Source organism: Eulemur rufifrons, chromosome 6 (assembly GCF_041146395.1).
Source record: "Eulemur rufifrons isolate Redbay chromosome 6, OSU_ERuf_1, whole genome shotgun sequence".
Classification (NCBI taxonomy): Eukaryota; Metazoa; Chordata; class Mammalia; order Primates; family Lemuridae; genus Eulemur; species Eulemur rufifrons.
The window spans coordinates 37,845,482-37,857,496 of NC_090988.1; positions in this window are offsets into that span (position 1 = coordinate 37,845,482).

The window sequence follows — 12,015 nt, forward strand, 5'->3', positions numbered from 1 at the left end:
ATTATTGGGAACATAAACTTCCACAGAACTCTCACAAGCCTCTTCTGATGGTTTTGCCAAATTTTAAATTTCTGCTAAACTGCTGAGCCATCGCATGTCTCTTATAGAATTCACAATAAGGGAAATGAGTAGATAAATGTCTCAAAACGCCAAGCTGAAGGTACAAAGACAGAAGAGAGAAAGAAGACAGGTGTACCAACAGGAAAAAACCACAGGATGCCTAAACTGTGTGCTTTGATGTGTGTATTTCATATAAGTACGTTTGTAAAGAGTACAAAACAGACGAAAAGAATCATCAAGCATTTTGAAAGGAACTGAAAGAAGCTCATTTTGAAAAGACAAATGCATTTCTAAATCACAACAGAGAGCTCTTATTTGTAGAATTTTGCCTTAAGGGAAAAAAATTAAAATTTTCATTCCCTTTGACTCGTTCTTCTTAAATGCTTTGGGAATCTTTAAAACCATTTTTAGAATGCCCCGGGATGAGCAAGGTGCAGTATCGGGACCATCACATGAAATATATTGACCACCGCCATCCCTACCCTCAGGAGCTCATGGTCCGGGAGCAACAATAATACAAACACACAAACAGCTCTAACAGGAAGCAAAGGAAGGCAAGTAACACCAAGAGAGTGTATGGTGAGTTCAAAGAAGGCAGAGGCCTCCCAGAGTGAGGGAAAGAGAAAATGTCCCCACAGGGACGGTGTTATGGCATCATGGTCTGAGAATGGCAGGGTTCAAGCAGGCAGAACAGGCTTCCTGTTCATGGGCAAAACAAGAGGAATCATTTGTGTTTGTGGACCTGGGTTATTTGTGTTTGTAGACCTTGGTTGTTGGGTTTGGGCTGATGCTTGTCAGCTCTGCAAAAAATTACCAGAAAGCCTCTTGATCCAAGTGAAGTTGATTAGGCCTGCTGCAGTAAGGGAGAACACCACTGGGTATCTTGGAAGGAGAGGTCAAGGGAGCGTGTTTGTAAGGTTTTGGGGTCTAGGTTCAAATGGTTTAAGGCAAGGTTTTCACTATAGGTAACTGATTGGGACTGGACGAGGTTTGTGACGTAATAGTCCAGCTAGCATTAGCAAGTCTTGATGAGTGAACTTGTCTACTAAGAAGCTGTTTTCTCAGGTGAGCAAAGTCCATTGTCCTAATAGCAGAGCTGTTTGCCTGGATAAACTTTTTGCCTGAACCAATTGGTGTATAAGGATTTCCTGAAACAGTGAAATTAGCTACTAGGATAAAATCTTATCTTCTTGGACAAAAATGTTCATGGAACAAATAATGAAGTCATATCGATACAGGTGGTCTCAGTTCTGTTTCAATAGTTAAGCCGCAAGGATGCAGGTGTTCTCAATTCTCAGGTTGGTGCTTAGGATGAGTTGGGAGATAATGGGGGATGAAGCCTGAAAGGTGGGTTCTTACCAGCCACAGTGACTGCAGTGCCAGGTAGTAAAATGAATAAATAACAGAGCTGCAAATTTGCTACAACCTGTTTGAAATGTGTAGATTTTATCATTGCAGTGTTGCTACCTTTGGCACCTGCCTTCTATTCACACAACTATCACCCAGGTAGACTTCCCTCTGCACTTTTCCTAGAATTAGAATCTTCTAAATGGTCCTCCACTCTCTGGTCTCTCTTCCTTCCATCTGTCCTACCTGCTGCTCCTAGATGAATCTTGCTGACATAGAACTTGGGCCATGTCACTCCTCCATAGCTATTGAACTCTAGTAAGTAAGTTTTCTTCTATATCCAGACCTTCCCCACCCATTTCCAGTCTCTGCACTATCCTGTGTGTCCATGAGCCCCTGTCGTGACTCAGATCCCTCCCTGAGGGCTGACGCAGGTCGTAGCACCCAGTGAAGCTGCAGAGATGGCAGGACGCGGTGGGCCGGGTTGGCCTCCGTGTGAAAAACGTGGGATTTACGAAGGCACATCCTCCTACCAAAGTCTGCGAGAGTAAAGCAGAAATCACTGTATGACTGTTAAGGTTTAGTGTACTTTAGATTTTATTTTCTTTAAAAGTAGCTTTCTAAGCTGTGTGCTCAGTATAGTTAAAAAAAAAAAAAAAAAAGACTGTGGTTTCAAAAAAGAGCGTACAGCACACGAGTTTTCTCTCAGCCTTGCCCACCACAGTTCCCCCCTTATATGAAGCTCTAGGGATGGGACAGCTACTTTGCTGAACAACTACTTTGTGCCAGGCACTTGGCAACACGCAGTCATTTAATCCTCTGTAGGAGGTGCCCATTATCCTCCACATTTCACAGTTGAAGAGCCCAGGTGATTGAGATAACAAGGCTAAGTTCTCACTGGTAGTAGGTGATAGGTCTATATTTAATTCCACATCTGTTCCATTCCCATATCCCCATAGCATGCTCTTGGGGTCTGTACTTGCAAACTAAACTGCAAAGGGTCTCCCTGCACCCCCACCTCCACGCCACAGTGGCCACTCCTTCCTCACATGATGAGGCTTCTCTTACTGACCAGCTATGGTCCCTGGGAGAGCCCATCCGTTCATGCCTCTTCTCCCACAGCACAACAATACCACTGTTACTACTGCTGTTACTAACAGCACTTCTGATACCGTTCCTCCCTCTTCTACCTCCAACACCACCTTTGGCTAATGATGAATACTTCCTCTGGGTCAGGCACATCCAAGTGCTCTACAAACATTATCACACTGAGTCTTCACAGCGTGCCTGGAAGAGGCTGGGAGGTGGTGAGGCATTTAAAGAAGTATTTCAGTTTAAACTGTTAATGTGTTGAATCCTTCCATTTTTCTTACAAGCATTTGACTTCATATAAACATAAACCAGCATATTTGCTTCTGGTTCTGCCAGATCTATCAACTCAAAGTTTTCTTGCAGCTTTCCCTTGTGTCTTAGCTTGTGCTGCTATAATGAAATACCATAAACCGAGCGGCTTAAACAACAGATTTATTTCTCACAGTTCTATAGACCGGAAGTCCAAGATCAAGGCACTGGCAGATGCAGTGTCTGGTGAGGGCCTGCTTCCTGGTTTCCAGATGATGTCTTCTTGCTATACCTTCTCATGGCCAAAAGAGAGTTAGTTTATCTTCTGGCCTCTTCTTAAAAGGGGACTAATTCCATTCATGAGGGCTCTATCTTCATGACCTAATTACTTCCCAAAAGTTCTACCTCCAAATACCATCTCATTGGCATTAGAGTTTCAACATACGAATTTTGGGTGGACACAAAGATTCAGTCCATTGCATCTTATCTCAGTGGATTTTCCCTAAGGCTGAAAACACATGTCTCAGTTTACCTGGGGCAGTCTAATTTGCATCTGTTTTTCTTACATGATTAACACTACCTTCTTTCATTCCCCAAAGTATTTGGTCACCCTCCCTAAATCTGCCATTTCAGCTGAGGAGAAAGAGCAAAGGTTCTGCAAGACTATAAGTCTCCCTGCAGCCTTTAACTCCAAGCTGCTATCAGAAAGCTTTGCCTGGCAGGCATCTTTGCAGCAGTCATGAGTCCCATCTGTTTTCTTCTCCTGACCCAGGTGGGGGGCTCTGCCCACATGAGCAATGCTGTGTGTATATGCACAGTGGCTACGTCTATGCCTAGTGGGTTGTACCAGCCCAGAAGTGGGCTATAATTTCTCTTCACAGGATGAAGAACAAAATGATGGGATTTGCAATCCATACTAAGGAAATAAATAGCCAAAGAAACATGAGGGGTGGGGAATTTTCATGCCCACATCAAGATTAATTTCCCTGCTATAGTAAAGCCTACCTTAGAACGCATCCATCAACAGTGTGCAGGCTCGATCTGTGGGCTGATGGCTGTACAGAGCTCAGTTTGGTAATTGCAACTCGGTCAAACATTAAGAAGGTTCTGTTTTTGTTTTTTTTTTTTTTAACTTCCATGTGCAATTTAAATTCTTTGTGCCACTGTAGCTGTTAAAGTGCAATTACCTCCTTATTAGGGGGTTCCCACCCAAGATATTCTCATGGGATAATACAGCAAAGTTAAGGACATCTTGAGGTCTTCACACCAGTTTTGCAGGGGTGGGCACGTGTGATTGTTGTGTTTTATACGTAGGAAAACTGAGGCTTGCAGATAGCCCTGGATGCTCCCATGTGTACTCAGGTGGATCCACGTATAAATTTAGGAAAGTCTTTTATCTTGAGCTTCTATTTTTCCATCCATAATATGGTGATAATAATAACTAACCCATGGAAACAATAAAGGCAGTGATGGGTTTGAAGCATTTGTACAGGGCCTGACCCGCAGCAAGCACTCAATCAACAATAAATGACCTTGTGGTTCTCACTGTGGTCCTCTTCCTTGCCCTCATCAGCATCACCAGTGCCCCTCCCTACCACAGATATGGCTAGAGACTAAAATAGTCAGAAGCCTACTAGAAAAGCCTCAAAATGAAGAGCTTTCTCCCTGCTTTTGAAGTCCGTTCCAGAGAACTGGGAGCTGCCCAGAGGGCAGGACCTTGTGTGACTTGTCTTCACTTCCCTTCTCCCTGCCAAACACCATGCACAGCATTGAGCACAGGTGAGCAGAGTGTGCAGCAAACTTGGTGTGGGGCAAGTCAGCGCCCCAATCCTGCAGCAGCTGTTGAAACGCCCTCTCTCAGACCTGGCCTGTTGTTTGGCTATGCGCACTGGCCACCTGAAATAGGTCACTGGAAGACTGCTTCATTTCCCCAGGCCCTTTATTGACCTAGCTTGGGGGTGGAGGGTCAGCCATGGCACACATTTTGTCATGGCCCAAGAGCACTTCAAGTAGCTCATCAATTTCCAAGCTTATAACTTACTACCATGAGAGAAATTGCACGGATACACTATGAAAGTGCTTCAGCTCTGTTTGCAATCTGTCAGCATGGGATTTTCCAAAGAGAAGAAACAGAGAACTATGTTACTCATTCTTCTTTACAACTTTATCTTATGTGTGTATATGTATATATTTTCCTTATAACAACATCTTATATATATTCTTTATAACTATATCTTTTATATCTTTTTCATTGTCACAAACTGAAATAACAAAGAATAGTTTTACTAGTTTACCTTAGAAAAATAAAAATGCATTTTTGAATATAGTATATTTAACCCTCTGAATTTATTTGCTAAGGGAATTAAGCCAGTCAACTAGATCTTTTCATTTATTGTCCCTCCCTTGGGTCTGTAAGGAGGCAAATGTTGCTTTCGAAGTTGGCCGTTTGCTGATGTCTGAGAACTTGGATTTCAGGAGGGTTCCCACCACCGTTCTGTAATTGATAAGAGTGGCTCACTATATTTACACTGTTTATACAAAAAAAAGGGGGGGTTTGTGTTAAATATCTGCTTTCTTTCTGAGGGTCTGGAATTTTGGTACATGCCAGGCAGAGGATGCCTATGTGACCAACCTCCTGATGAAACCCTGATACCCAGGCTCAGGCCAGCTTCCCTCGTAAGACTTCACATGTGTTGTCATGATTCGTTGCTGGATTATTTCCTGTGTGGCTCCACTGAGAGAAGGCTGTTGGAAGCTTGCACCTGTTTTCCTCCAGATTTTGCTGCATGATCCTTTTCCCTTTGCTGACTTTGCTTCATGCCCTCTCCTTTTCTGTGTCCAATTTTCTGTTACCCTTCACATGAAGCTTTCATATCTGATATTACGTTTTCCCCTTCAACATCCCCCCCTAATTTTTTTTCTTTTTGAGACAAGGTCTCACTCTGTTGCCTGAGCTGGAGTGCAGTGGCATCATCATAGCTCACTACAACCTCAAGCTCCTGGGCTCAAGCAATCCTACTGCCTCAGCCTCCTGAGTAGCTGGGGTTATAAGCATGCACCACCACATCTGGCTAATTTTTCTACTTTTTATAGAAATGGGGTCTCGCTATTTTGCCCAGGCTGGTCTTGAATTCCTGGCCTCGAACTCCTGGCCTCAAGCAGTTCTCCTGCCTCGGCCTCCCAAAGTGCTAGGATTACTGTGCCTGGTTCAACATTTTCATTTTTAAATATAGTTTTCAATTTTTTGCTAAACTTACCCATCACACACATTATCTGCCTTTCCCACTATCTCCTTTAACATATTTTTCACATTTATTCTAAAGTATTTATCTTCTATTCCAACATCTGCACCAGCTCTACATCTCCTTCTGTTGATCCTTCTCTTCCCCATGGGTGACATTTCCTTCCCTCTTTGCATATTTTATAATTTTTTAATTGTATGCCAGCCACTTTGTGAAAAGAACAGTCAAACCTGAAGTAAAAAACATTTACCCCCAGCAAAGGGCACACACATTCTCATCAGGCTTCTAGTGTGGAGTTCTGAGTCAATCTAACCTGTAGTTACCTGGGTTTAGGCTTTGTTGCACCTTTAGTTAGGGTCTGTTTAACACAAGCTTCAAGCATTTTGAAGGTGGGAACAAGACCTTCTCTTGTTCAGGGAATGCTGATGAGACTCTCGAGATTGCTTTATGTTTATAACTCAGCCACCAGCTTTCTCAACCATAAGAAATCTCTATCTGCTGCCAAGTTTTGGCTAGCTGGTGAGTTCTCTTTTTTCCTGCAGTCTCATTCTGGTTTTCTGTGCTTCAGTATTTTCTCTCTTTCCTGCTGCCTTGCCCATCCCTTGGAGCGTGGCTGCAGAGCTCCCCATGAGGGAATGTCTTGGAGGGATTCATTCCATTGCCCTAGCACTCTTTCCTGAGCCTTCAGCAGCTCATGGGGAGGCTATGCACTTAGGGAAGCCCATGCCTCCAGGGTCCTTTCTCAGCTCTCTTACCTTACTTGTAGCCAAAGCTACAAGTGCAAGCATGCCCATCTCCCATACAGTGCTCTCCGCACCCATTAGTTGTCAGTTTACCCATCCCCACCATCCCCCTTCCACCCACCCATCATCCGATGAACATTACTTCCATGTGAGCACCTAAGTGTTGATCAGTTAGTACCAATTTGATGGCAAGTACATGTGGTGCTTGTTTTTCCATTCTTGTGATACTTCACTTTCAAGGATGGGCTCTAGTTCCACCCAGGATAATATAAGAGGTGCTAGTTCACCATTGTTTTTTATGGTTAAGGATTATTTTTCTTATTTCTGTAAAATGTACCATTGGGATTTAGATAGGGATTGCATTGAATCTGTATATTATTTTGGGTAGTATGGACATTTTAACAATATTATCTTCTGATCCATGAATGTGGAATGCACTTCCACTTAATTGTGTTGTCTTTAATTTCTTTCAGCAATGCTTTGTAGTTTTTAGTGTACAAATCTTTCATCTCCCAGGTTAAGTTTATTCCTATTCTTTTTCATGCTATTGTAAATGGGATTGTTTTCTTAAATTTTTCATTGTTAGTGTATGGAATGCACTTGATGTTTATATATTGATTTGTTTAATCCTGAAACTTTACTGAATTTGTTTATAAATTCTAATAGTTTTTTTTTGTGGAGTCTCTAGGGTTTTCTACACATAAGTAAGATCATGGCTTTTTTGAACAGATAATTTTACTTCTTCCTTTCCAATATGATTGTCTTTCATTTATTTCTCTTGCCTGATTGCTCTGTCTGGGACTTCTAGTACTATGTTGAATAGAAGTGGCAAGAGTGTTCAACCTTGCCTTGTTCCTCATCTTAGAGGAAAAGTTCCCATTTTTCACCATTGAATGTGATGATGTTAGATGTGGGCTTTTCATATATCTCCTTTATTAGGTTGAGGTAATTTCCTCTTATTCCTAATTTGACAAGGATGTCAAGAATACCCAATGGGGAAAGGATAGTCTCTTCAAAAAAATGGTGTTGGGAAAACTGGATATCCACATGCAAAAAATATGAAATTGGACCCCTATTTTATAACATACACAAAACCAACTCAAAACGGAGTAAAGATGTAATCATAAGACTTGAAACTGCAAAACTCCTAGAAGAATACTTGGGCAAAGTTTCATGTTACTGGTTTTGGCAATGATTTCTTGGCTATGACATCAAAAGAACACACAACAAAAGCAAAAATAGACAAGTAGGATTACAACAAACTTAAACACTTCTGCACAGTAAAGGAAAGAATCAACAGGGTGAAAAGGCAACCTATGGAATGGGGGGAAATATTTGCAAATCACATATCTGATAAGAGGTTACTGTCCATGATATATAAGGAACGCCTATAACTCAATAGCAAAAAAAGAAAAAAAACCAACTTTAAAAATGGACAAAGGACTCTGTCTTAGTCCATTTGGGCTGGTATAATAAAACACCTTAGATTGAGTAGATCAAGGTGCCAGTAGGTTCTATATCTGGTGAGGGCCCACTTCCTGGTTCATAAATAGCAATCTTCTCACTGTAACCTCAGATGGTGAATGAGGCAGTGGTGAGCTCTCTGGGGTTTCTTGTATAAGAGCACTAACCTCATTCATAAGGGCTCTACCCTCATGATCTAATCCCTTCCCAAAGGCCTACTTCCAAACACCATCACACTGGGCATTAGGTTTCAACATATGAATTTGGTGGGGAGAGACATAAGTGTTCAGTCTATAGCAAACTTGAATAGACATTTTTCCAAAGAAGACATACAAATTGATGACAGGTACATGAAAAGATGCTAATCACTAATTGTCAGGGAAATGCAAATCAAAACCACAATGAGATATCATTGCACACCTGTTAGGCCATCATCAAAAAACCAAAAACCAAAAAAAGTGTTGAGTAGGATATGGAGAAATCGGAACACTTGCACACTGTTGGTGGAAATGTAAATGCCACAGCCACTGTGGAAAACAGTGTGGAGGTTTCTCAAAAAATTAAAAATGGATCTACTATAGGACCCAATGATCCCATTTGTGGATATGTGAGTTTGAGGGAGGTGGTACAGCTAGTACTCAAGAGTACAGGCTCCATGTCAAATTACCTGGTTTCAGAGCCTGGCTCCACCACTTACTAGTTACATGAACTTCAGCAAGTTACATAACCTCCCTGTGCCTCAGTTTCCTCATCTATAAATGGAAGAAAATAATAGGACCTCCCTTTCAGGACTGTTGTTGGGACTAAAGATGATAACTGATTGGTATAAAGTCCTTAGAACAATGCCCGGCATGGGGTGAGAACTTAACATGTGCTAGGAGGAACTGTGTAGCAGGCAGTGGGGGACGTCCCAGTGGAGACAGTAGTGGTGATCACGGGAATGAAGGTGAGCACCCAGGAAGCATTCACAGAGCAGGGGTCCTAGCCAGGTCTGCAAACGAGGAGCACCCGAGGAGCATTTTCAAACCACACAGAGGTTCCCAACCCCACCCTCACAGACTGTGATCCTGTAGTTTTTAAGTTTCCCTCCCCCAGGTGATTCTGCTATACATCCCTTGGGGAAAGCCACTCAGATGGAGCAAAAGGCAGCTTGAGTATTTCAGCCGTGGACAGAGCGGACTGAGAGGAACGGGCAGGTAGCAGAGGGATGTCCACAAGAGGGCACAGTGGGCTGTGTGCCATGTTGGCTTCAGACCTGATCCAGCGTGGCTGATGGGTGAGCTCAGGTGTTGGTTCACCCCAGGTGTCAACCCTGTCAGAAATCTGAACCCAGACTTGAGTTCTCTTGATGGGTGAGGGTTTCATAGCTCAAAACCAAGGGGTCCAGAGGAAGGTCCCAGAAGGATGGGGAGGAAGGTAGGCAGGTGGCACCTTTGAACAGATTGTCCAGAGTCAAGGAGGTAGAAGACAGATATAGTTCTCACATTATTTTAGCAAAATCACCTTTATTTAAAGTCAGCACCCTCGGTGTGGGGCCATTCCTTCTGAGTATGAGCATCACCCACCTCCAGGGTTTTCCAGTTCTTCTTTGTTCTCTTGGCCCTTGGTTCATCACTAAAAACCTGTGGACACAAAGAAGGTCCCAGTTAGTGGACTGTCAGTGCAGAGCCCTGGCAAACCAGGTGACAGTTATGGGCCCAGGAAACTGAAGAGAGCTGTTGTTCCTTCAGTGCATATTTACTGAGCATGTGCTCTGCATTCAACTCAGCGCCGAAAGACAGGGATAAGGGGAGGAGCTGGGGGCATGCTGTTGCCAAAAAATTGATGCTGCCGCCTCCTCTAAGTGGGGAATAAAGAGTAAACCCCTACAGCTGGCACCTGTGGGGAGGAGGCAGTTAGGACAGTTCTGACCAGGTCAGCCTCAGGCTCTGCCCAGCGCCAGAAAAAGTGGTCACAGCTCAAGGAGAAGCCTTAGGATTCTTCTGCATCCCTCTGGGACTGAGATATGAACTGGTGACCCCACAAGGTGGGTGCACCAGGAGGCCCCCCTGGGTGGGACTCTCCACTCTTGGCAACTGGACCCTAACACTGCAATGACCAGGGCTAGGACACCTACGTTCCTAATAATTTGGTCACAATCAGATTCCCAGGACCCGCCCCAGATTTCCACCCCTGAAACCTTGTTGGTGGAGCCCGGAAGATCTGCAGTTTTAACAAGCTCCCAGGTGACTAGCTGACTAAGCACAGCACCCAGCCCAGATCCCTCACATCACAAGGGAAGGGAGTCTCCAGTGTGATGCTAAGAGGTCAGCACACCAAGCAGGTCCTGGGCTCTTCGTTCAGGAAAGCCGCCAGCTGGCGGAGGTAACTTTTCTCTCTCCCTGCAGGCCACCAGGTACCTGATGTACTTGGGGTACTCACCTCCCTGCACTTGGCTCTGCCGCACATTCCAAAGGGGGACAAGGGGCACAGGAGTGGGGTGCCGCCATCAGATAGACTTAGCAGCCCTGTGAACTCCAGCAATCATTTCCCTTCTTTAAGTTTCAGTTTTTTACTATGAAAACAGACGATAATATCTATTTCCAAGTGTTTGTGAGGATTAAATGAGACGATGCATACGAAGCCCCCACCATAGTGCCTGGTACTACGAAAACACCCAATGGATGTCAGCTGGTACTGAGTTATCAGCAGACGAGGACCTCCCCGAAGGGCAGGCAACAAGCCAGACCTGGCCCACAAAGGGCACCGAGTTGATCTTTGTGGAACTGATGAAGAAAGCTAACTCTGTTGGTGCTAAGTGAAGCCCTGAGATGTCTACAAAGTCCACAAACATAACCACAGAAGGGAATTGGGTGGAGCTGTCCCCTCCCTCCGACTTACCCCAAACTCCAGTTTCTCCCCTCGTCTTCCTGTCTTTGTACAAGGTTTCTTTTCTCTTTCAAGGGTATTTTTCATTTTACGTAGTTAGGATAATAACAAAAGCTAACGATTTCCAAGTGCTAGCCGTGTGGCAGGCCTTGTCCTCAGTGCTTCAGATGTATTACCCCGGTGAAGCCTCACAACCACCCCGGAGTAGACTGGGCATTTTAAGACGAATAAACTGAGGAGTAAAGAGGTTACGAGACTTGCCCCAGTCACACAACTTAAACGTGACAGAACCAGGAAAGGAAGTCAAGCAGACTTCGTGGTCCAGATGCCTGAGGAGTGTGTGTGTGTATATGTGTGCGTATGTGTGTAGTGTGTCTGTGATGTGGTAGCTTTGAGTGTGTAATGTGTGTGTGCATATATAATGTGTTCATACTATGTGTGTACAGTATAGGTGGTATGTGTGTAGCATGCTTGTAGTCTGGTGTGTGTGTATAGTGTGGTGTGGTGTGTATGTGCTATCTGTAGTATGTTGTTTTGTGGAGTGTGCATGCAGTCTGTGGTTTGGTGTGTGTGTCATGTGGCACATCTGTGGTGTGATGCACATGACCGTGCATGTGTGCAGTGTGTGGTTTGGTGTGTGTAGTGTGGTGTGTCTGTGGTCTGGTGCATATGAACACACATGTATACAGTGTGTGGTTTGGTATGTGTGTAAAGTGGTGTGTCTGTGGTGTGATGCATGTATGCATGTGTGCAGTGTGTGATTTGGTGTGTGTATAGTGTGGCATGTCTGTGGTCTGGTGCATGTGAGTGTGCATGTGTGCAGTGTGTGGTTTGGGGCGTGTGTTTAGTATGGTGTGTGTATGCATTATGTGGTTTGGGGTGTATGTAGCGTGGCTTGTCTGTGGTCTGGTGCATGTGAGTGTGTGTGTGTGTGTGCAGTGTGTGGTTTG